A 23,542-nucleotide genomic window follows, 5' to 3' on the forward strand; every position below is an offset into this window, starting at 1 on the left:
CCTGTTAAGGCCTTTTACAAGGATCAAGTTTATTTCTAATCCTCAGACAATCAGAGCCTGGGAAACCCCTGCTTCTTTCTCCTTATAATGTCCCAAGTATGTCTAACCAATTGCATGTGCCCCAGGATAACTATGAATATGGCCCTTATAAGGCAAATTCATAAACTTACTTAAACTATTATAAGGGATTTTTTCAGTCATGTTTTATAACTCAATTGTGCATTCCTGAGAACGAACTTTGTAGACGACGATATTGTGTTACAGTATCACAGTGTCCAAGATTTGCCCACTCCAAGGCTATTGGTCAGCACCTCTTGTTAGGTAGATCTAGGTTACAATATTTATTAACCCTTCTGTATTTTGAATTCTTCTGGAAGATTTTTGGGTTTCTTTCTCCAAAAACATCCACAAAGTGGACCAAAGATCGCTCCTAAGGCCTATAAAGCCACAGCCCCCTTAGGAAATCATTCTAATACACAGAAAGCAAACCAGGTGTAGCCCGGGGGCTGAGGCCTGCTCAGGAGTTAAGCAGAACACTTCCTCACTAAAACAAAGAGCAACACAAGGGACACACAGTGTGGGCATCCAGGGCTGCTCTCCCTCCCTCTCATCCCTATGCCCTGGAAATGCACACGACTCCAGAGGGCAGCAAAGGAAGAAACCCCCGCAGTTGCTATTTACTGCGGATCAACCAGCTGGTCTTGGATGTTTCACCTTCCCTCAACAATTTGAAGAGGTAGACACAAGGCTCTCATTTCTCACAAAGAGACATTCTAGGTCTCTTCCAAAAGTAGGTGGAGCTAGGACCAAAGTGACCCCTGTGACTTCTGCCTTCATTTAATAGTCTTCCTCCTCTCCTTCTTCAGACGCGAAAGAATGACAGATGGCGATGAACACAGCAGGTTCTTCAGTATCTCGTTCCTTCTTCATAGTCAACACTCTACTGCAGTAAGGATGGGATGAGAAGGGACTAGGAGGGTCTTTTCACACTGTCCATAAGACTGTATGTGTTGATTTCCTTCTATGGACCTTGTAAGGCACAGTTAGTACCACAATGCCATATCATGAAGTGATTTAAGTTTTAGGGTGACTGTGACAGTTGGGGAAGGTGCTGGAGGATCAAGGCATGGCTCCTGACTGGATGCTTCCCAAGAAGCCTTTATAACTTCCTTTAATGCTTCCTTTCATTATGAAAGAGTCATACATGGTGGTAATGGTAGTGAGACCAGAATAGAAACTAGACACACACAATAAAACATCACTAACCCGTGCATGACCACCACACCCATGAAAATGCCTGCTCACACAATAGAGACAGAATTCTCTAGACTCGGACAGTTCAGGTAGGGTGTGTGTGTGTGTGTGTGTGTGTGTGTGTGTGTGTGTGTGTGTGTGTCCAGGGGAGGGAATGTAGTCAGTGATCGTTCTCTCAGCAGAAGTAGTGAGAAAGGTCTCATAGCACTGGCCCGAAGGACCTTGGGTGATGCAAAGAGTACTCTTTGTGGTGCTCTGCTCAGTAGGTAGCCTGCTGGCCACACAGGCCTTCTGAACACTCAAATACAGCTAGTGTGACCAAGGGCAGGAATTTTAAACGAGGCTTACATTTTGTGGTTTTTGTTTGATTGTTTATTTTGTTTTTTAAAGTTGGATGTTCATTTGCATCTAGTGAGACAGCTTCCCCCTGAACCCCGCTGGAAGAGGGTTGGTTGGTGTGACAGTCTTCTCCTATAGTTTCCAAATCAAAGTAAGTAACCATCTTAGCCTTGATTTCCTAAAAAAACTGAAGCCATGTCTTCCCTTTTCCTCTCCTGGGAAAGATTCTGCTGTAGGATTTAGAGAGGAGAGCACATCACTGTTACATGTCCTGTAACAATGTTACATGTCCTGTAACAATGTTATATGTCCTGTATCCCTACCAGAGGATCAAGAGCTAGCTCTGTCTAAGCCAACTTCCACGCTCTATTCCTTGGCTCAGAAGCAATCTGTATGCTGTCTACTATTGCCAGAGATTCTAGAAAAACTGCCAAACTGCTTTAGGGTCTTTCTGCATAAAGAAATTCCAAGCAGCCTTTTCTAACCTGTTCTTCCTACACTGGGTGGAGTCTGCTGAGTTTCCGAATTCCTCAAGTTCAAAAGTAGTGGTGATACCAATAGTAGTCTCTTGGAGAACTTCCTGACCTACCTAAGGGATCCATTTGTAGCATGAATTGTTAGAAGATCCCATAGAACCCCCAAATTACAGATGATTGCCACTGCTCTTGGCTATCCTCTGGAACTTGATCATAAGACCGTGTTGTTGGGGACTACACACACATGGAGTATGAGAAATCAAGCTGCTTCTCACCTGGAAGCTCCATCCCTACTTGATAGCTTTCATAGTGCTGGACAGCGCTGTGTAAGCTGCCAGAGGAGAAAAGAATGCCCACTATTCCCCAACTGTGAAGCCTGAGAGCTATATCAATGACCAGCCTGATAAAGTGTGCCCACTGATGCAGTCATGGCATGAATATCAAGGGAGTAAGCTATCATTTTCTGACTCCACTTAAGGGCCACTCCACAATTACCCAGCACCTTTTCTGGAGCCAAGAACCTGAGGCTAAACAGGTCACAGGCTATAGGGCAGAACATACTACTATTACTCTACTAAATGAACACAGTATTAAACTCACTCCTACTGACTCATTCCTATGTTCATAGCTTACTGTATCAGAGAAGCTTGGCATTGGGTCAAGATGCAGAGAAAAAGAGACTGTGGACTGTTGAGCTCTAAACAGGACATCTGTATCACACAGTCTCCTTCCAAGGTTTGGGGATCACATAGGGAAAGAGTGGAAAGACTGTAAGAGCCGTAAGCAGTGAGCAACGACAAGGAAACAGGGTTTTCTGGACACAGCAGGGACACTGCACATATTAATTCACAGAAGATGAAATCCCATGCACAAGATTGGTGGAGGCTCAGGGCAGACAAAATCCAGCATGCAGAGGGGAGGTAGGCATGAATTCCAACCTCTAGCTAAGGAGTTATTGGCAGTTGACGGTTGCTGGGAGGGAGAGACCATTTTCTTTGACAGTGCAGCCCCTGGGGGGTTGACCACCTTTCAGTGAAAGCCGTATATCAAAAGTATATGGTCAACACAAACTGTACTTGATGGGTTAAAAAAGAAAGAAGACAAGATATAGGGTGGGTAGGAAAGGGTGGGTAGATCTGGGAGGAGAGTGAGGGAGGAGAGAACATGATCAAAACACATTACATCAAGTTCTTAAAGAATTAAAAATGAAGATAATAAAAATAATAATGTTGAATTTTTAAAACTTAGGCCCTCAAATTCAGAAGAAACCTGTAGCAAGATTTAGAAAACTTTCTCCCAGTTGCAATATCAGATACAACATCAACTTTTCTTCGGAGAGAGAAAAAAAATAATGAGAGTCCTTTTCATTATTTCTCCCTGCCAAAAGCCTGGCCTTGCATTTGATCTGATTTTCTGGCTGGAGCTTGGCCACATTATTTTCTTCAAGGACCCACCCAAGGTTGCAGGCAGCTGGTGCTCACAGTAATCCAAAGCAATGACAATGTAGTGGAGTTTGTTACCAACTGATGATCTCCAATTCATTTTGCTCCATTCTCTCCAAGATCTTCCATCTCCACAAGATCAAAGCCATGTTAAGTGAAGGCCTCAGGGGATTAAATCCACAGTATACCAGCCTCTTTTCCCATGCCAGGGAAAAATCAGTCTTCACTGGCTTCTAACAGGTATTCTATTTCAAAACACAGCCATATCTTTTCAATGTTAAGACACTGCCATAGCTAGAGACTGGATGAACCTGTCATGGCCATTCCATCCCTCTCCCAGAGAAGAAAGAATCACTATCCCTTATATAGGAGGAGATAACAACTCAAATCAGTGAAAACAACAGATTAGATAGGCCTGGAAGACTAAAGTTGAGCAGTATGACCCTGAAAAATGTACATTTTCCATGCCTTCTTGAATGGAGGTAGCTCCTAATAGAGAAAATCCATAGTGAAGTCAGAAAAGCAATAACAAAATTCGACAACTATTTTCTGACCACACATGGCAGCAAAGGGTTCAGAACAGTTTAGTAGAACGTGGAGGCTAAGCCAGACCTTTAAAATGGGCAGTTAGGAGGCAGTTATCAATATACCATATACCCTGTAATGGTTTGAATATAGGATGACTCTCATAGACTCATGTGTGCAATACTTATTCCATAGCTGCTGGCATCACTATGGGAAGTTGTAGAAACTTCAGGAGGTAGGACCTGACTGGAGGAAGTAGGTCACTGGGGGTGTGCCTTTGAAGATTCTACCTGACACCCAGTCCCTCGCTCTGGTCTTCTTCCTGTCCATTTTAGAATGAAGCTTCTCTGTGCTGTGTGCTCTTGCCACCATGATGCCCGTCAAAGAGCACAGAGCCAAGTTATCCCAGATGTGACCTTTAAACCATGAACCAAAGTAAATAATTTCTCCTTTTTACGTGTGTTGCCCAAGCGTTTGATCACAGCAGCACAAAGGTAATGAATACATAGCCCCGAGGACTCACTAAATAATCCAGCAGAGTCCCAAGTGATCTAACCAGGTTTAATACCTTTGTGGAACTCCTCTTTGCTTCTTTAGCTACTTCTCTAGCTAAAATTTGCTATGTACAAGATCTGGAAACTCTTTATAGCATGTGTACTTGATGGAAAAGCCTATATCAACAGCATTCCCAATGTGGGGAGGGAATGGAGAAAGGGTAATCGGTACTTCTTGGAGCTATGCTTGACTCACTACAGTGGAAACTCGTGGTGAGCTCACTTGTAGAGGAAAAAGAAAGATCCCTCATGCGATATAATACTGTCTCTGTATCATGTTCTGCCTCAAGCTCTTTCCATTTTTTCCATCTTTTATCTTTTCCCTCAACCCGTGGTACATTACTCTATCTATGATGGAACAGTGCTTCAAAAAAAAAAAAAATTAATGAGTCTTTCCTTTTGCACTTACTTTTCTCTCTTGGCCTTTTCTTCCCTTCAGTCAAACAGTCCATTCTGTGTTCACTGCTTTAGGGAGTGATGTGATAAAGGAGCAGAGGAATTAGCCATTGTAAAAAGCAAGGCCTTTGGCAACAGACTCATTCAAGATGGACAGCCAGATTGAGAAACAGAAATTATGGCCTTTAATGCAAAGCCATCCACCAACGAGAAGAGTGTTCCCCAGGCTTCATGAAGCAGCCATTAAAGAAGCAGGAGTAAGAGACAGCGCAGCCACAGGGGTCTTGTGGGAAGTGCAAGGATCCCGTGATGGATAAGACTGTCAACTGGACAGGATCCAGAATCGCCCAGAGGACTAACCTCTGAGCATGTCTGTGATGCTCAGACTGGGTCAATTGAGCAGGAAAAACACCCTAACTGTGGGAGGCGCCATTCCATGGGCTACTGTTCCACAGAGAATATTAAGAAAGGAAGAAGAGGGGGAAGAGGAGGAGAAAGTGAGCTGAGCACCAGCAACCATCTCTCCACTGACTGCAGCTGCACTGTGACCAGCTGCCTCATGCTCTTACCTTCATGCCTTCCCACAGCTGCACTGTGACCAGCTGCCTCATGCTCTTACCTTCATGCCTTCCTGCAGCTGCACTGTGACCAGCTGCCTCATGCTCTTACCTTCATGCCTTCCCACCATGATGGACTAGATGGTCAAAGTTCAAGCCAAAGTAAACCCTCCCTTCCTTACATAGATTTGTTAGGCGATTGGTCACAGCAGTTGAGACCTATTATACAGAGCCCTACAAAAGTGACACTATGCTCTGATCTTAGAGCTGAGCCCAAAGAGGCAGGAAAATCAGATTCATTTCAAGGAGGTATGAGCTCCATAATCTTCATCGTATTTTCTGGGTAGAGTGGCAGAAATCAACTCACTTCCAAAGAACCGGTTACAAGATTTACTAATCACAAATATATAGTGGCGTGCTGGAAGCAGATAGCCAGTGTAATCAGGAACTCTCTAGAAGGTCCTGAGTTGGTTGTGTATCATTTCTAGCTTGAAACTAGCCATAGGGAGAGCACATATGCCCTGAAGATGGTAAACACTGTAGTTCAGGACTTCCTCCCCGCAAGCCTTTGACTTCAATACCCACCCAGCCCCACCCATCAACCCCAGTACTTGTTAAATGGTTACCATTGTACCATAGGAGGTGAAAATCTTAGATGGTATCAGAAGAAGACATCTATGCCCAGAAAATATGACAAAGCTAGGGAAGAGGGAGTTCCAGATAGAGAAAGTCTTCCCCAAGTAGACTGTCTGGCAAGTACATGATTCGACAACACAGACCACAGATGAGAACAGTACTGAACACACTCATGTGATACTGAAGACCAACTGAGCTCTGAGAATAATGGTTTTAGACAACTCAATCAGAGTATAAACATAAACTCAGCAAAAGAATGAGAAATCCCCAATTATTTGGGATTGCATTCTTGCCACCGTGAAAAACAGGTACAAATTAAACTCATAGGAAACCACTCCTAAGCTGGTGAAGCAAAATCTGTATCGACTACATCTTTTCAACAGATGAGAGGTGGAGGGCTTGCCCCAGTCTTAACTCTCAGTATCCATGCAGCTGCCTGATGTGAGATTTTCACCTAATGAGACCAAAGGCTGCATAGCAGGACCAGGGCTGGGTGGCACACACTGGAGCCAAAGGCATTGGGGCCACACCAAGTGTAGCCACAATGAAGTAAAAAATCATCCTGAGCCCCAGCCCCAATCTAGGCAGCTCTCATGCTCCTCCTGGAGCAAAACAAAAGCTATTCAAGAGAGGATGAAAGTCTTCCTTGAGTGAGTCAGCCTTTGCTAAATAATTTAAGAGCTGACTTAGACAGGAGTGAGGAGGAGGGAGATGTTAATGCCCTTGATGACTGGTGTGAGAAGGCATATTCTGGGTTCCAAGCAGAGGGCATCAGGGTGACCTCTATGGGGTCTCAGTGGGCTGCGGTCAGTGTTCAGTAAGCTCTGGAACATCATGGAAACGTCACCACATTAGGGTGAAAAGGCCACAATGTCCTAGAGGGAGACTGCTGGTAGAGCTAAACCAGTATGTCAGTCATTTCAAGCAAGACACTCATTGACTGTCCCATCCCACCATGATTGCCCTCAATGGCATTCTTTCAACTGCAAAAAGAACAGTGTTCTACCTGGTGCCAGACAAGCAAGTGAAACAGAGCTCAGGGACCCATCATAGAGATTTCTAGAAGAAGGCAACTCTTCTTAACAACTGCATCCTTCCACTGTACAAGGAAGGTAGCCCAGGCTCAGCAGGATGCTATGTTCCCCATGTGGCAACCATATCCTTCCTTAAGCTTCTCAGGCCTGACTAGGGACCCCTGAAGCACAGCTCTCCTGAATTTTGAAGGGAGATCTCAGCCTGTTGTTCTAAAGAGACTGGAATGAGTCCTGTGGCCATGTTATGCTAGTCATGACAATTACTTGGGAGGGATTGCTGAGGATATAAAGTTCTTTTCCAACTGATGTTGGAATTTAATTCCTATTATGTGATGCTAGGATATAATACCAGGAAGGAGGGTTTTATTTTGCATGTAGAACTATTGGGGGTCTTGCCTGTGGCCATCATGTAGATTACACTGGAGGTTATGAGGGCTCCAGACTCTAGCTGGGAAGTGAGGTGACAGAAATAATGATTTGAACCAATCACATGATTCCAGAGCTGGAGTTTCCAACAGCACTCCGGGTAGTCAGGCATGGCTTCGAACTTCTAAGGAAGCAATGGCACAGGGGAGGAGGGAGCTCACGGGATTACAAAGGCTGGGCAAGCACTGGGCCAGCCTCTAGCCCCCTCATTGACATCAGGGATAGATTCTAAGTAGCTGGTGTTGACTGAGGGCTCCAGGTATTGCCAGTTCATGATTTGCTTGTTTGGGGAGGGGGGGAGTGGGGCTGGAGAATCTGCTGACAAACTTGGCCTCACTACCTAGCTCCGAAGTTCCGAGGATCTGATTTTGTTTGTCCAGGCACTCAGATCAGCAAGCTGCACCAGTCTTGATCTGTCTAGCACAGAGCCCAACCACTCTGTCAGCTATGAAAATGTCCTCAGTCTCCCCAAAGCAATGGGACACCATGATACCCAACCGTTGTACTAGGCCGGCTCGCATGGCCATAGAGACTCAATAACAGAGCCAATCTGGTTTACCCTGAGCAGGAGGCAGTTGTAGGGCTTCTCAGCAGTCACCTGTATACCTGCATTAGCTGTGAACTTCTACCAAACTTACCAGGCATGCCTGTCAAATGGGTCCTTGATAGACCAGCACTGAATAATTCCAGATGAAAGGCTTCTGCAGTTCAGCCAGTTGGTCAGATGTGATGCTACCTGCTGGTGTCATCGGGAGACCTAAAGTCCTAAAGAAGTCAGAGGCAGCCACATCCATGTCAATGACAACCTACTCAGTGTTGATAGCCTTCCCAGCTGCATTCTTCAGCATCTCCAGCACTTCAGGATGTCAGGTGCAAAACTGCCTTCATCACCTACGTTGGTGGTATCGTTCCCATATTTCTCCTTGATGATGTTCTTTAGGTTATGGTAAATGTCTGCTCCAATGTGTATGGCTTCCTGGAAATTGGACACACCTCTGGGAAGGATCATGAAACCTTGCATGGCCAGTTTGTTGCCAGCATGAGAATCACCAATGAACACGTGCTGAAAGTCAAGACTAGCAGGACAACTTTAGGGTTTCCAGCTAAACCGGTGTTGTGACAATACAGAGACACCGCTTTATTCATAGCACCAGCTCTGCAGACAGCCAGGGACCCCACCGCCACTGCTCAGGATGGCATTTGCAATAAATTTAGATTTCTTTTCAGTCCTATCCATCTTAATCATCAGTTTACTGATCTTCCCCTTCACACAGCCTTCAGTTTCTTGCTAACCAGAGTGAGTGCAATAGTTCTACTGATGTGTTCAACAGCCTTTGAGACACCCTTCCCCATATAGTGCATCTTTTCATTTCCTGGAGGTACTCTACAAATACCAAGGAGAGTGTTAAGGAGAGATGTGATATGTGCCTGCCCCAAGTCCCCATGCTGCTCTCTCAGGTAGGACCTGTACGAGGGGATTATTGTATCAGGTCCTCTTAGATGAATTAGTCCATTTATGCCAGTGAGGGATCATCTCCAGAGTGGCTCTGGTTATGCCCTATACACTCCTTGTCTCTCAGAATTTGATGCCCTGTGTCACTTTGGGACTCTACTGGTAGTCAAGCCCTCAACAGATTCAGTCCCTCATGGTTGGACCAGAACAATGAACCAAATCAAACCTCTTTTATCATTTACATCTATTTTGGTATTATGTTATTATCATAGAAAACTGATTAAATAGCTGTCAGACATACCAATGCTCTAGGTTAACCAACTAGTCCAAATTCACACAGGAAACAATTGATGGGGCTGGGACTTGGTCTCAGATAAAACTACAAAGCCTAAACTCTATTTGGTGGTAAGGTAGGAAGCAGTGCTTGTGGGATTAAAATAAGTTATTACATTGTCACTACTTGGCTTAGAGGCTGGCCCATAACAAATTGTGGTGATATTTTATTTGTGCTGAAATGTGATATTTTATTTGTATGTTAATAAATAAAGTTTGCCTGGAGATCAGAGTTCATAGCCAGCCATAAACAGAAGTCAGGCGGTGGTAGCACACACCCTTAATCTGATCACATGTCAGGCAGAGTCTCTGTGTGTTCAAGGACACAGCCAAGCGTGGTGACACACGCCTTTAACCCCAGTACCAACCATAGAGACCTGGAGGTCTGTATAGAAAGGCAGTGATGAGGAAGTGAGGTGGCTGGGTTAAGAGCCAATGAAAAGGCAGAACAGCAAGGCAATAAAAGTGCAGGTTAGATGGGAAGAGGCTCTCTTGGGAAGCTATGGCAGTAGTGTGGTGAGCTAAGGTTAGTTTGGTGGCTATCACTATCACTCTGATCTCTACAGCTTTCGCCCCTGTATTTGGCCCTGTGTTTCTTATTTAATAAGACTGCTTAGAAATTCATCTACAATAAATGCCTAAAAGGAGTTAATAGTCTATCCTCCATTCACACAGGGAAAGGGTTTTTTATAATGTCTGAATAGCTTTGCAGGTTAAAGTGACTATTATCACTTCAAATGCAGAAGATAGAGGCTGCCTTCGGTTGTTGGAATGCTGTGTGGACCAAGGTAAAATGAGGTCACTCAGATCCCCACACAGAGTTCCCGTTCTCTCTCCCACCACAGGCAGGCAGGCAACCACTCCAGCCTCCAGGCATTGTGCAGATGAACATGATTGAAATGCACCTTCTCAAATTCCTGGGAAAAGTTCATCATCACCGTCAGCTTGGCTGGATTTGGAATCACCTAGGAGACACACCTCTGGCACACCTAATGAGGGAGTTTCCAGAAAGGCTTAACTGAGGCAAGAAGGCCCTCCCTGAGTGTGGGCAACACCATCCCCTAGACTGACATTCTAGACTTAATAAAAAGGAACAGGGAGAAAAACTGAGACCAGAATTCCTTTCTTTCTCTCTGCGTCTTGACTGTGGACACAATGAAACCAGCCACCTCACACTCCTGGCAACATGCCTTCCCTGCCACTGTGAAGTGTATTCCCTCCAATCAAAGGCACAAATGCACTTTCCTTTCTTAAGTTGTGCTTGTCAGGTGTTTCCCAAGGCAATAAGCAAAGTAAGTGATGCATTGGGGCATCTGCTCCCTGGAGAAGCAGAGAACTAAGACAAGGAAAAGGGGAGTCACAGCCCCATCAAATACTGTCTACAAAGAGGAATGCATGCCCTCAGCCCATGCACTTACTTACTCCCTAACTGCCTGTGGATGTGACTAAGATATTATAAATTTCCTTGAATTCACTATTGATCTCGGCATACATTCTGGCCATTAGGAATTCATCTGCTACAACGCCTAGGGCAGGTCACCCACACTCTGAGCTTTGGAATTTTTCACTGTAACCATTGCTGCTTTAAGATAAATAGCATTTCACTGCTATTATATAGAGTATGGTATCTGGTATTGTAAGCACTTGATAATAACATCATAGAGTACAACTGTCCAAATGTCTCAGTTACTCTTTGTGTATAGGTGGTACTGGGGGAAGGGGCTGAATCTTGGGCTAGACCAGTGCTCTATTGCTGAGTGACATCCCCAGCTGTGCTGGCTACTTGTATGTCAATATGACACAAGCTAGAGTTAGCTGACAAGAAGGAACTGCAATTGAGAAAACTCCTCCATAAGATCTGGCAGTAAAGCATTTTCTTAATTAGTGATTGATGGGGTGGGGCCAGTTCATTGTGAGTGGTACTATCCCTGGTCTGGTGGTCCTGGGTTCTCTAAGAAAGCAGGCTAAACAAGCCATAGAGAGCAAGCCAGTAAGCAACATCCCTCCATAGCCTCTGCATCAGCTCTTGCCTCCAGGTTCCTGCCTTGTTTGAGTTCCTGTCCTGAACTCCTTCGGTGATGGACTCTAATGTGGAAGTGTAAGCCAAATAAACCCTTCCCTCTCTAAGTAGCTTTGGGTCTTGGTCATTATCACAGAGATGGAAAGTAAACAAGAACCCTATCTGAGGTGGTTTTAATAAGAAATTTCTTTCACAGGCTCAGGCATTTTAACACTGTTGGTGGGATTGTTGTGGGGCGGGGAAATGAGAGGTGCAACCCTATGAAGGAACTACATCACTGGAGGCCAGCTTTGGGGTTTTAAGCTTCACCTCACTTTCAGTTCATTCTCTGCTTTGTGTTTGCTGTTAAAGATGTGGTTTCTCAGCTTCCTGCTCTAGCTACCAAGCCCGGTACCTGCTGCCATGTCTCCCGACTCTTACAGACTCTCCCAGAACTATAAGCTAAAATAAACTGTTGCGTAAATTGCTTTTGATCATGGAGCTTTATCACAGCAACAGAAAAGTAGCTAATATCCTATCCTCTTGTCATAATTTCCCTGACATTTCCTGGAGACACATAGCTATACAGGAGGAAAAAAATTCTGAGTGAGGACAACCCTTCCCGGAACACTGACTCTGTGTGAGTACTTCCCACAGGCTACAGCCGCACTGGCCACACAGCCTTGGAAAGAGAACAAAATGGAAGATAAAGAAGCAAAGACAGACTTGACTCCCCCACTCAGTCTCACATCCTTTGTCATTTCCCTTTGTCTATGCTTCATTGACCTTCTCAAGTTTTACTGGCTCCTGGTGCTTCTAAATTAAAATAAGTAAGTACGTAAATAAATAAAACCGCTAAGAGAGTGGGTGTGAAATTTCTGATCCCAGAACCTTCGCCAGCAATCAGGGCCCACCCTCACCCTAGCTGACCTGTGCCCTCCCTGGCACCTTGTCCTCCCTTGCTACTTCAGAAGCACTGGGGTTGTTCCTTATTCTCCTCTCCACTGCCCCACCCAACCAGGTTTTGTAAACCCACAAAGCTCTTTGTTCTCGCCTTCCTCAATGACCCTTCTGTAGTAACCTATCACTCCTCTGGTTTTCTCACAGTAAACAAAAAAATCCCACTAAACCAAACAAAAGAATAGCATTCTTACAGAGAAGTATGCATATCAGAAGTAGGCAATCCAGTGGGTTTTCTCAGACTCATTACCTGTCTATGCACCCGGCTCATTCTTACCTGGCTTTGGAGCTTACTGGATCTTATTCTGCCATGTAACCTTCCTATATATGTCTTCCCTCTTCCCCAAGCTTGAGGTAAAGACCCTCACTCCACACTCTGGTCTCACAGCAAAGGCTCAATAAGCACAAATGCAGTTTGATCTCTGCTCAATGGGCCATCACTTACAGTCAGCATCCTTAACAGCCTCCCTCACTGGCCTTGACACTCTTCACAGAAGGCCCAGAAGGAAACAGGAGGCAGGCAGGACATTGCAGTGGGCAGTTCCACAAAAAGAAGAGCACAGACCACAAATGGTGTACAAGATGTTAGGGCTAGCACTGCCAGACAGAGAGATGAAATAAGGGCAGTTATTTAATTTACATATTTGTGAATACCTCTGGGTGCTGAACACATGGCACATAAACGTGTCATGAAAATACATTGTATCACTCAATGAGGAAGCTATCTTGCTTTCAAATATCTTCCCATTCGCCTACTTAAAGAGAGAGCCTGTGTCTGGGACTAGCATGTCTTTAATACTTGGAAATGCTTGATAGTCTTCAACACTTCAAAACACTTGATAACCGTCCCTTTGAAACTAAGACGTTGGGACTAGGGAAGTGGCTCAGTAGTTAAGAGCCCTTGTTATTGCAAGCACTAGGACCAGGGTTCAATCCCTAGCACCCACATAAAAAAAAGTTAAGTCAAGCACAGCCCCCCAAATGCTTCCGGGAGGAGGAAACAGGAGGGTCTGTGGGATTTACAAGCCACCAGCCTAGCTCCAAGTTCAATGAGAAACTCCATCTCAAATAAATAAAACAGGAGGTAGAGGGAGAGAGAAGGATCACGTGGACACCTGGATGTCCTCTTCTTGGCTATGTGTAACCATGGACACATGTACACACATACATACACACATACACACACACATCATCGTCATCATCATCATCCACACTCTCTCTCACACATTCAAAAAATAAGAAGCCCCCTCAGAACAAGTATTTTTGTAGGCAAGAGGATCTAGGTAAGATTAATGAACACTGTTTATCTTATTTAGTTTGATGCCAGCCTTATAATTTTAGCATGATACATAGACTGTTTTTATTTCCAGTGTTGAAAGGTTCCATTTCTAAACACATTCAAGAGAGCTTATTAAAGGGGAAAAAAAGAAAAAAAGAACACTGAGGGAGTGCTGATGTTGCAGGAAAGACTGTGGAGGTGTTGCTGAGGAGGCAAAGGTTGGACAGCATGACATAAATGACAAAAGAAAAGGGACAGAAACTGGATTAGAACGACCCACATCATCAGGCTGACACCATGAGAACTGCAGCTCAGCTTCATTCTAGATGCAGGAGCCCACGTGCATCAGGCTTGTTCTGACGACCAGCTGTGAAAGCACCACCACCCACGCCCAACCCCCAAACTTCCACCCTATAGTTGTGTCCTAAGAGCGAAGAGTCAGCTGGCTCATGACATTTCCCTGGTGATTGCCTCTGCCTCAGAGCACACATATGAGCTGATGGAGCCTAACTGGAGGAAAGGAAGGGCTCCCATGCTATAATAAGAACGTAGGGTTTTTCTCCTACTAAGACAAAAGTACATCACCCAAGTCTCTCCCCAACATCATCTTACAACCATCCAGGAAAAAGAGTTTGAATGAAGGCAATGAGCTCATCAGTGAGGCAAGATGAAGAGCCAGGGCTTTGTTGATCAGGATGCGCAGCTTAGCCTTGTGTGCTTAGGTCCTGGCCTTTTGTCCACCTCTAGGTAGGAGAGAAACTTTTGTTGCTATTTATGCCAGCCTGAATTGAGCCTAGATGCGCTATGTCCTATCCAAATCCAATGTCATCGATGTCATCAGGAGTGGAGCCTTTGGGAGGTGATGAGATCAGGAGAGTGAAACTGTTATGGATGGGAACACTGCCCTTGTAACAGGGGCTTTACCACATGAGAAGCAAGAAGAGCCACCTGTGAACTAGGAAGTGTCCCCCACCAGGCACTCAGCCTGCTCCATCATCTTGGACTCCTCAGCTTTCAAAAGCTCTGAGAAATAAATTCCTCATCTCTGAACATCTCAGAATATCCTCAGCTCAGTTGTCTCCACTGATCCTATTTTGGAAGAATGCTGAGGCTCTGGATATTGTCTGGACTCCAGTTAGTGATATGGAGATAGAAGGAGCAGCATTGGTGACCCTGTGGCTCTGGACCAGCCATCTCAGGCTTCCCCACACCCTCTGCCAGGATTTCTGTGTTGGGCTTCAAGCATTACCCTGCCAGGCAGGTTGATGCATGCACATAATGGAAGGGATGATGGCTTGAACTTCTTGGGAAGATTGGCCCTCATCTGCCAGCACCGTGCAGAAGCCTCATGAACCACCATCAGCAAGGCTTACACTCTCACCTCCATCTCACCCGAGCCCTGTTGAGTTCCAATCCACCATCTTAAGATGAGTAGCTGCCTTCTCTTCCCTTTGTAGTGAATCTTTTCCATACAAAACACAACTCCATCTACCCCATACTACCGAACCATCTTTTTCTATAAGAAATCCTTTCTTCCAATTCCATTAGTCCTGTTTCTAACTACTTTACTGTCTTTGTTCTTGTTGTAGTTCTCTGAGAATTTCATTCAATGTATTTTGAGCATGTTTAACATCTACCCCAATACCTCCCAGATCTAAACCACTTCCCCGCCTGCAGAACTTTGTGTCTTTTTTTTTTTTTTCCTTAACTCACCATGTCTAATTTGTACTGCCCATATACACTTGAATGTGTGGCTATCCAACTGTGGCTCCTAGTACACTGAGAATGCATACCCTTAAATACAACTGATTCTAACTTAGCTGCAGTCCAGATCATCCAATGGGCCAGACCTTCTGTCATTAAAACTTTATTCCACATGGTTGCAGTAAACCACACTTAAGTGCAAGCTGGGTGAAACGTAGGTACAGGGCACCATTATGGCTTGAAGGAGTTCAATACTTTATTCATTTTTTTGAACATAACAGTCATTCCAGGTGCTTTTGTTGCTTTTTACAGGAGAAGTGTCTCTGGGAAGAAGCCCCAGCCAGCAACTGAGAGACCTCTGCCTTCAACTCAGGTTGCCCATTCACTGTCTACCTGGATTTGATATTGTGCAAGTAGCTTTCTGTCTGGACCTGTGGCCTACTAATTCTGAGATGTGATGGCAAAGATGAAAAGTGACCAGCAATTGACTCAAAGGATAGTTTGGACACGTACGCCAAGAAAGAAAATAGAAAGGAGAGGGTTTTGTTCAGATACTTCTGCTTGCTGTCTCCTGGCAGCCACATAGCCAGGCTGCTCCATCAAATTCTAGCCAGGTTCCTCCTACTCTTTTTCTGGAGAAGGTGCCATGGGGCCCATGCAAGCGATTTTTCCTTCTGGTGTCTCAGTAGTGTGCCTGCAGCTGCCATAGACCTAAGAGCTCTCTTTAGATACATAATCAGACTAGCTGCTAGGGGAGAGACTTTCCCAGCTGCGGGAGCAGTCCTAGATAGAAGGAATGAGAAGTGGGACTTCCATACTTGCATTTGCTCTCCATGGCAAGGTACCACATGTTTCTGAACAGGAACCCCAGATCCTTCTGGGTTTCTGGCTTTGTTTCACCCTCACAGAGAATCTACCAGAACATGCTACAAGCAGAGCATTCAGCTTGTGCACACACATATACGACGGTACCAGTTGCTAAGATACTGAAATATTTCCATGACAGCTGGTGGATAGCTTTTGCCCTAAGTACCCTGGCCCTCAGTCCCTTGACCCCAGCAAGTAAAGGGTCACTCTGTGGAGCTTCCAGCACTCATGCGCTGTAAAATGTTCTGCGGGCAGGGGAGATAGATCACTGGGTAAAGCACTTCCTTCGTAACTATGAGGACCTGAGTTCGGATCCCAAGAATCCATCTGAATCCAGAGGCAGTGGTGTGCACCTAGAATCCCAGCACTCCCATGCTGAGGTGGGAAGGAGAGACAGGAGAACACACTGAAGTTTGGGGCAGCCAACTTGTCTTACACAGCTGCAAACAATAAGAGACCCTGTGTCGAACAAGGCACAAGGCGATGACCAGCATGGAGGTTGTCCTCTGCTCTCCACCCATGGTAACACTCATGTGTAGGCACTCCCATACATGAAAGGGTACATGGTGTGGCCGTGTCTCGAGACCCTCCAAGCAAGACCACCACAGAACTGATATCCGATGTGAAACACACAGGGGTTTATTGACAACAAGCAAGCCCAGGCTTGGTCTGTGTCCAACACTCGACACAGCAGGTAGAGGAGGACTACTCTGAGCTCTCAGGGTGAGGGGTTTTTAAAGGGAAAAACCACAAGCAGGGTGGTACAAGCCTTGGCATCATATGATTGGGTGAAGGTATGTAACCTTTGAATTTACTGGTTGGGGGTTGCAGTTATCATTTTTGGGCAGTCCTGGACAAGTCCCAGGCTTTGTCCTTGAGCTGCCATGGGGGCTGGCTGGACTCCCAAGTACTGACTGTGGGAGCTGACTCAGTGCCCCAGGCGCTGTCCTTGAGCTGTCATGGAGGCTGGCTGGCCTCCATTGGCTGGGACATTCACATTGACCCATGCATGTAACTCTAAGTTGGTGAGGGGTCCCAGACAGTAAACAACTGGCTGAACCTTGAGCAGTCAGAGTACATGCAGAAAGGGAGCTACTGCAAGGACTATGTCTTTTGTTCATGGCCCTCCCAGAAACTGCTTGTTCAAGTCTCAGGAAACTGAAATTGAGGCCTGATCTCTGAGAGAAGACTGACAGTCTGTTATGGCATCTGCTTGGTCCTTTCAGTGCACACATACATGGATCATAAACATACACAAACAAGATAAAAATAAGCTTCTTCAAATATTGCCTATTTTTGTTTCATTTGTTTGTTTGTTTAGACAAGTTCTCATTTTATAATCATGCTGGCCTGAAACTTGCTATCTAGCTCAGGCTAGACTTGAGTGCCAGGTGAGTGCCACCACACCTGGCTGAATATTATCTGTGAAAACACACACACACACACACACACACACACACACACACACACACACACACACATACTACATGATTGTATAGATAAGGGGTGTATTATAAAATTTGGTTAGTTCTCCAGATTAATAATGGATGAATAAATAAAATATAGTGGTATGGAATCTACAACAGAATATTGCTTTTTACTGAAAATAGATTATTCTCTCATACAATACATCCTAACTACAGTTTCCACTCCCTCCACTCTTCCTACCTCCCCCCACTTCCTGTTTCCCCCAGATCCATTTCCTCTTCAGAAAAAAGCAGGCAGGCCTCCAAGAGACAACAGCCAAACAGGACAAAACAAGATACAATAAGACAAGGCAAAAGCCCTTATATAGAGGCTGGACAAGATAACCCAATAGAAGGAAAAGAGTCTCAAGAGCAGGCAAGAGTCAAAGATACACCTGCTGCAGCTGTTTTAAGCTAACAGTTTAACGTCTATGTAGAGGACCTAGTATAGACCCACCTGGGCTCTGTGCTTGCTGTTTCAGTCTCTGTGAGCTCATGTGAGCTCTCCTTAGTTGATTCAGTGGGACATGTTCTCCTGGTGTCCTCCATTCCCCTTCTGACTCCTACAGTCTTTCCTCCCCTGTTCTATGGGGTTCCCCAATCTCCAAGGGAAGGGACCTGATGGAGACCTCCAATTTAGACTCTGTTTCCAAGTAATGTCTTGTTGTGAGTCTCTGTACTTGCCCCCATCTGCTTCCAGAGGAAACCTCTCTGATGATGATTGAACAAGGTACCAATCTATGAGTATAAAAGAATATCAGTAGGAATTATTTTATTGATTTTTTTAGACAAATCATAGTAGGTTCTACCCTAGGTCTCTTGACTATCCAGTCTCTGGCTCCTGGTCATGGAGGCAGTATAGGACATGCGCACCATTTTGTGGTATGGGCCTCAAGTTAAACCAAATTTTAAACCAATTGGTTGGCCATTTCCACATGTTCTGAATCACCATTGCCAGGCACATCTTGAAAGCAGGACAGGTGTAGGTGGAGGGTTTTGTGGCTGGATTATTGTCCAAGTTTCTCTTTCCATTGCCTGCAGAGTACCTTCCCATGCCAAAGAGACTAGAATGTAGGGATGAAGACTCCAAGCCCACACCAGCTCAACCTCTCTATGTTCAATGAGTTGTGTGGAAGTTGTCCTCAGCAATGGGGCCCTCTTGTTAGCTTTCAGAGAATGGCCCTCTGTCCTAGCATCAGCCTGGGTTGTTTAGGGATCTTCATTGGACACCTTTGACCAACAACTCAAAGGAACATAACCCATTTCTACCACTGGAAAAACTTGCCTGGCTATAAAAGATGGTCAATTCAGACTTTGTGTCCTCTATTACTAGGAGTCCTCTGTAGGGTCATCCTCATAGATTACAGGAAGTTTCTACTGCACTATGTTTCCCCACTACTCCCCAAATGCCTCCCAATTCCAGCCATCTCTCCCTGCACTCTCTCCCTCCATCCCTTCCCACCTGATCCATCCTGCTCCTGGTCCATCCACAAAATGTATTCTATTTCCCCTTCCCAGGTAGATCCATGCTTCCCCCTATAACCCCTCTTTACCTAACCTCTCTGGGTCTGTGTATAATAGCTTGATTATCATTTACTCTTAAGTGAATAAATATTATTTTATTTGTTTTTCTGAGTCTGGGTTACCTCACTCAGAGGGATTTTTTTTTTAGTTCCATCCACTTGCCTGCAAATTTCACGTTACCATTATTTTAACAGCTGAATAATACTCCATTGTCTAAATGCAGCATGTTTTCTTTATCTATTCTTCAGTTGATGGGCATCTAAGTTGTTTCCAGTTTCTGGCAATTATGAATATAGCCACAATGAACAGGTTGAGCAAATTTCCTTGTGATAAGATGAGGAATACTTTGGGTATATGTCCAGGAGTGGTATAGCTGGTTCTTAAGGTAGATCATTTCCCATTTTTCTGAGGAACCACCATATTGATTTCCACAGTGGCTGTACAAGTTTGCACTCCCACCAACAGTGGAAGGGTGTTCCTCTTGCTCCACATCCTTGCCAGCATGAGCTGTCACTTGTGTTTTTTAATCTTAGCCATTCTGACAGGTGTAAGATGGAATATCAAAGTAGCACTTCCCTGATGACTAAGGATGTTGAACATTTCTTAGGTGTTTCTTGGCCATTTGAGATTCCTCTAATAAGAATTCTCTGTTTAGAACTATACCCTGTTTTTAATTTGATTTTTTTTTTAGTATCTAGTTTCTTGAGTTTTTGATATATCTTGGATATTAGACCTCTGTTAGATGTGGAGTTGGTAAAAATGTTTTCCCATTCCATGGGCTGCCTCTTTGTCAAATGGACAGTGTCCTTTGCCTTACAGAAGTTTTTCAGTTTCATGAGATCCCATCTATTAATTGTTGCTCTTAGTGCCTGTGCTATTGGTGTTCTGTTCAGGAAGTAGTCCTCTGTGCCAATGTGTTCAAGGCTATTCCCCACTTTCTCTTCTATCAAGTTTAGAATGTCTAGTCTTATTTTAAGTTCTTTGATCCACTTGGACTTGAGTTTTGTGCAGGATGATAAATATGGATCTATTTGCATTTTTCTTCTTGCAGCCATCCAATTCGACAAGCACCATTTGCTGAAGACACTTTGTTTTTTCTAGTGTGTATTTCTGGTTCCTTTATCAAAAATCATGTGTCCATAGCTGTGTAAGTTCATGTCTGGGTCTTCAATTGGATTCCATTGATCTGTGTCTGTTTTTATGCCAATAACATGTGACCTTTATTACTAATGCTCTGAAGTACAACTTGAAATCAGGGATGGTGATATCTCCAGCAGTTCTTTTATTGTTCAGTATTGTATGAGAATATGAAGTTCTTTCAAGGTGTGTAAAGAATTGTGTTGGAATTTTGATGGGGATTGTGTTGAATCTGTAGATTGATTTTGGTAAGATGTCATTTTTACTATGTTAATCCTACTAATCTGTGAGCATGGGAGATCTTTTCATCTTCTGATGTCTTCTCCAATTTCTTTCTTCAAAGACTTGAAGTTTTCATCATGCAGATCTTTCACTTGCTTGGTTAGAGTTACCCCAAGATATTTTATATTGCTTGAGGCTATTGTGAAGGTTGTGCAACAGAATATTATTTAGCCATATAAAGGGATGGAATGCTTAGGTTGTTCCTGTTTCTCGAAAACCCCAGAGACCACCAAGGAGCCCATTTCCGATGCAAGTGCATAAGGGTCCTTTTATTGTCAGGTCCAACCTGGGCCACCACCAGGCAGGTGGAGGTAAATGTGGCAGTGGCGGAGGTGAGCCCAGGTGTAGAGAGTTTTTATAGGAAAAAACTGCAAGCCAGGAATTACATGCTTTGACAACTTGGGATAAGAAGGGATATGGGGCAAGGTGATTTTTTTTTTGAAACTATTGGTCTTGACTTTGGGCACAAAACCACATTTGAAACCATTGGGTTAGACTTTTTGGTAGGGAACCACAACTTGCTTAGCAGGATTATCTAGACTGCTCAGGAGCATTATCTAGATAGCTTCAGGGGCCATAAACTGCAGACAGAATGTCTGCAGGAGCATACTGCCCTATATCTGTTCAAGATGTCATGGCACATTCCTGAGGTCCTTCCTGGAACTGAGTAGAGCAGGTGTTCTAAGATGGTGGCCCTACCCTAAGATGAGGTCTGTATTGACTTCACACTTACTCATACTGCAATACAGACAGAACTTGAAAACACTGTTAAATGAAAGGGGGTAGATATAAAAGGCCAGAAAAGGGTGTCAAACCCCATGGAACTGGAGTTACAGGCAGTTGTGAGTCATGAGATGTAGGTACTGGGAACAGAACCAAGATTCTCTACAAGAGTAGTAGGTGCTCTCAACCACTGAGCCATGTCTCCAGCCCCTGATTTATGTTTTAAACAACTGAGTTGTGTGGTACATGAATTAAAACTGTCTTTACAAAGCTTATAGTCTGGAACCTCCTACAAATATTTACAAAGCTTAAAATTGTATATACATGAATATAGGCCACTACATTCCCATGTTATAAACACTGGTGCAAACTGAGAAAATAGGGTTTTATAGGATGAGATTACAAATAACAGAAGACTTCCTATTTGCAGCTGGCATGCTAATAAATTGCTTTTTTGGAGACCCCTGCTTTGGCAATGCAACTGAGGCTCAGGGAACCTGCAGAACCTGCCCTCTTGTGGAGCCTTTGTTCTTCCCAGCTGGCCATGAAGATTCAAGGACCCTTCAGAGGTCAAGGTAGGCCAGTGTGGGATGCTTCTTTGTGGTGCTCAGAATCCTTTGTAAAAATAAGTCATGCCAGGAAGGGGTGAGAATATTAAGAAATATTTGAGCTGTTTGCATTTTTTTTTAAATCAAGGCTTTTGACATAAAAACCGGAATGCAATGTAATTGTGGTGTTCACATGATAATTAGGGCTTTCCTGGTAAAAATTAATTCCAAGCACAATGAGGCAGTCTGGTGCAGAGAGGGAGGACAATGGGAAGGTTGTGTGCTCCTGGCAGTCAGTCTGTAATATGGCTTATTCCGTTGCCAGCAGCAGAAGCTGGGTAGTGAAGGACAACAGAGAATGGCAGGAGGAGGAGGCATCAGTTTGACTGGGAGGAAGATCATCACCCAGTCTCCCAGAGGCAAGGCAACTCATTAATTCACAGCTGGGAGCATGCTGCCTGACAAAGGTTGGTATTAAAATAAAGAAAATCACATCTTTCTCCTTTACCCACAGCACAGTAGCAAAGAGAGAGAGAGAGGAAAAAAGCCTGTGAGAGTCTCTTCTCACTTCCTCCTTTGCCCCCAACATTTCCAAAGCCAGAGAGCTCTAGAGACAGGCAGAGTTCAAAGTCTCCCTCAGGTCTCAGTCCTTGGAAATTGAGTCCCTTCTTCATTTGGAGCTGCCCACCAGTTGCTATGGTAACGCAACATCTGCTACCCAACTCTGCTCCAGTGGTCACTGGATTTGGCATCTGCCAAGCTATTGCTGGTTCTGCATCTTGCCTCTTGCGTTACTCTGCTCCCGAAGGATCAGGATCGTCTCACACTTTTCCTGCAGAGTGAACATTTACTCAGAAAGCAGGTTACAGAGAGAAGAGGGGTTAAGTCTGCATGCGCTGCAGTCCTGGGGAGGCAGGCGTGTTCTCGCATGTGGAGCCATTAACTCATCCAGTCTCCGGATTGATGTTCTGCATGTGTTGATCTCCAAGCCTCCAGTGAGCCACTCTCCAGATCTCATTCATTAGCATTTGTTTTTCAAGGGGCACACATTATTTATTAAAACTTCATAAGCAATTTAAAACACACAAATTCCGTTCTCCTCTCCCTTGTTTTCTCATTTGAATACATTTCAAATTTAATTGCTTGCCTGTCTTTCTCTTTCTATTCGCCAATTATTTTTGAAACCGAACGGAATAGAATATAAATACAGGTTTCCTTGCCTACCACTTTCTCTTGTTCCTCCAAGTAGCATCATTATTCCCACTTCCCTCTTTAAAAATCCCGATTTGACTTGCTTTGCTTAATGCTTTACAATTCTCTCTGGTCTCTAAGAAACTGTGAGGCGGCAAGGGGCAGCAGAAAGAACTGAGACTCTAAAGTTATATGAACTTCCGGGCTGACATTCCATCAGGAGTGACCATGCTGCCTGGGACTTCCCTGCGGTTGGCACCAAAAGCCTCATGACTCAGCTCACCCATAAATCTAGGGTAAACTGAGGTCGCTGGTTGCCATCTCCCTAGCATCTTCATGCACTTGCAGAATGTTCATGGGAGACCTGCTTTGTCTTCCTAACACAGTTTTCTAATTTATCAAATGATAATGAAGTACTCATCAAAAGATTGTAATGA

General features: G+C 44.5%; 1 pseudogene; it reads right to left on the minus strand.

Annotated features, from left to right (window-relative positions):
- Nucleotides 1–8,273: 8,273 nt before the first annotated feature.
- The window catches only part of LOC114709446, a 48,822-nt pseudogene continuing 33,553 nt past the window's right edge, over nucleotides 8,274–23,542 (minus strand).

Source organism: Peromyscus leucopus, chromosome 1 (assembly GCF_004664715.2).
Source record: "Peromyscus leucopus breed LL Stock chromosome 1, UCI_PerLeu_2.1, whole genome shotgun sequence".
NCBI lineage: Eukaryota > Metazoa > Chordata > Mammalia > Rodentia > Cricetidae > Peromyscus > Peromyscus leucopus.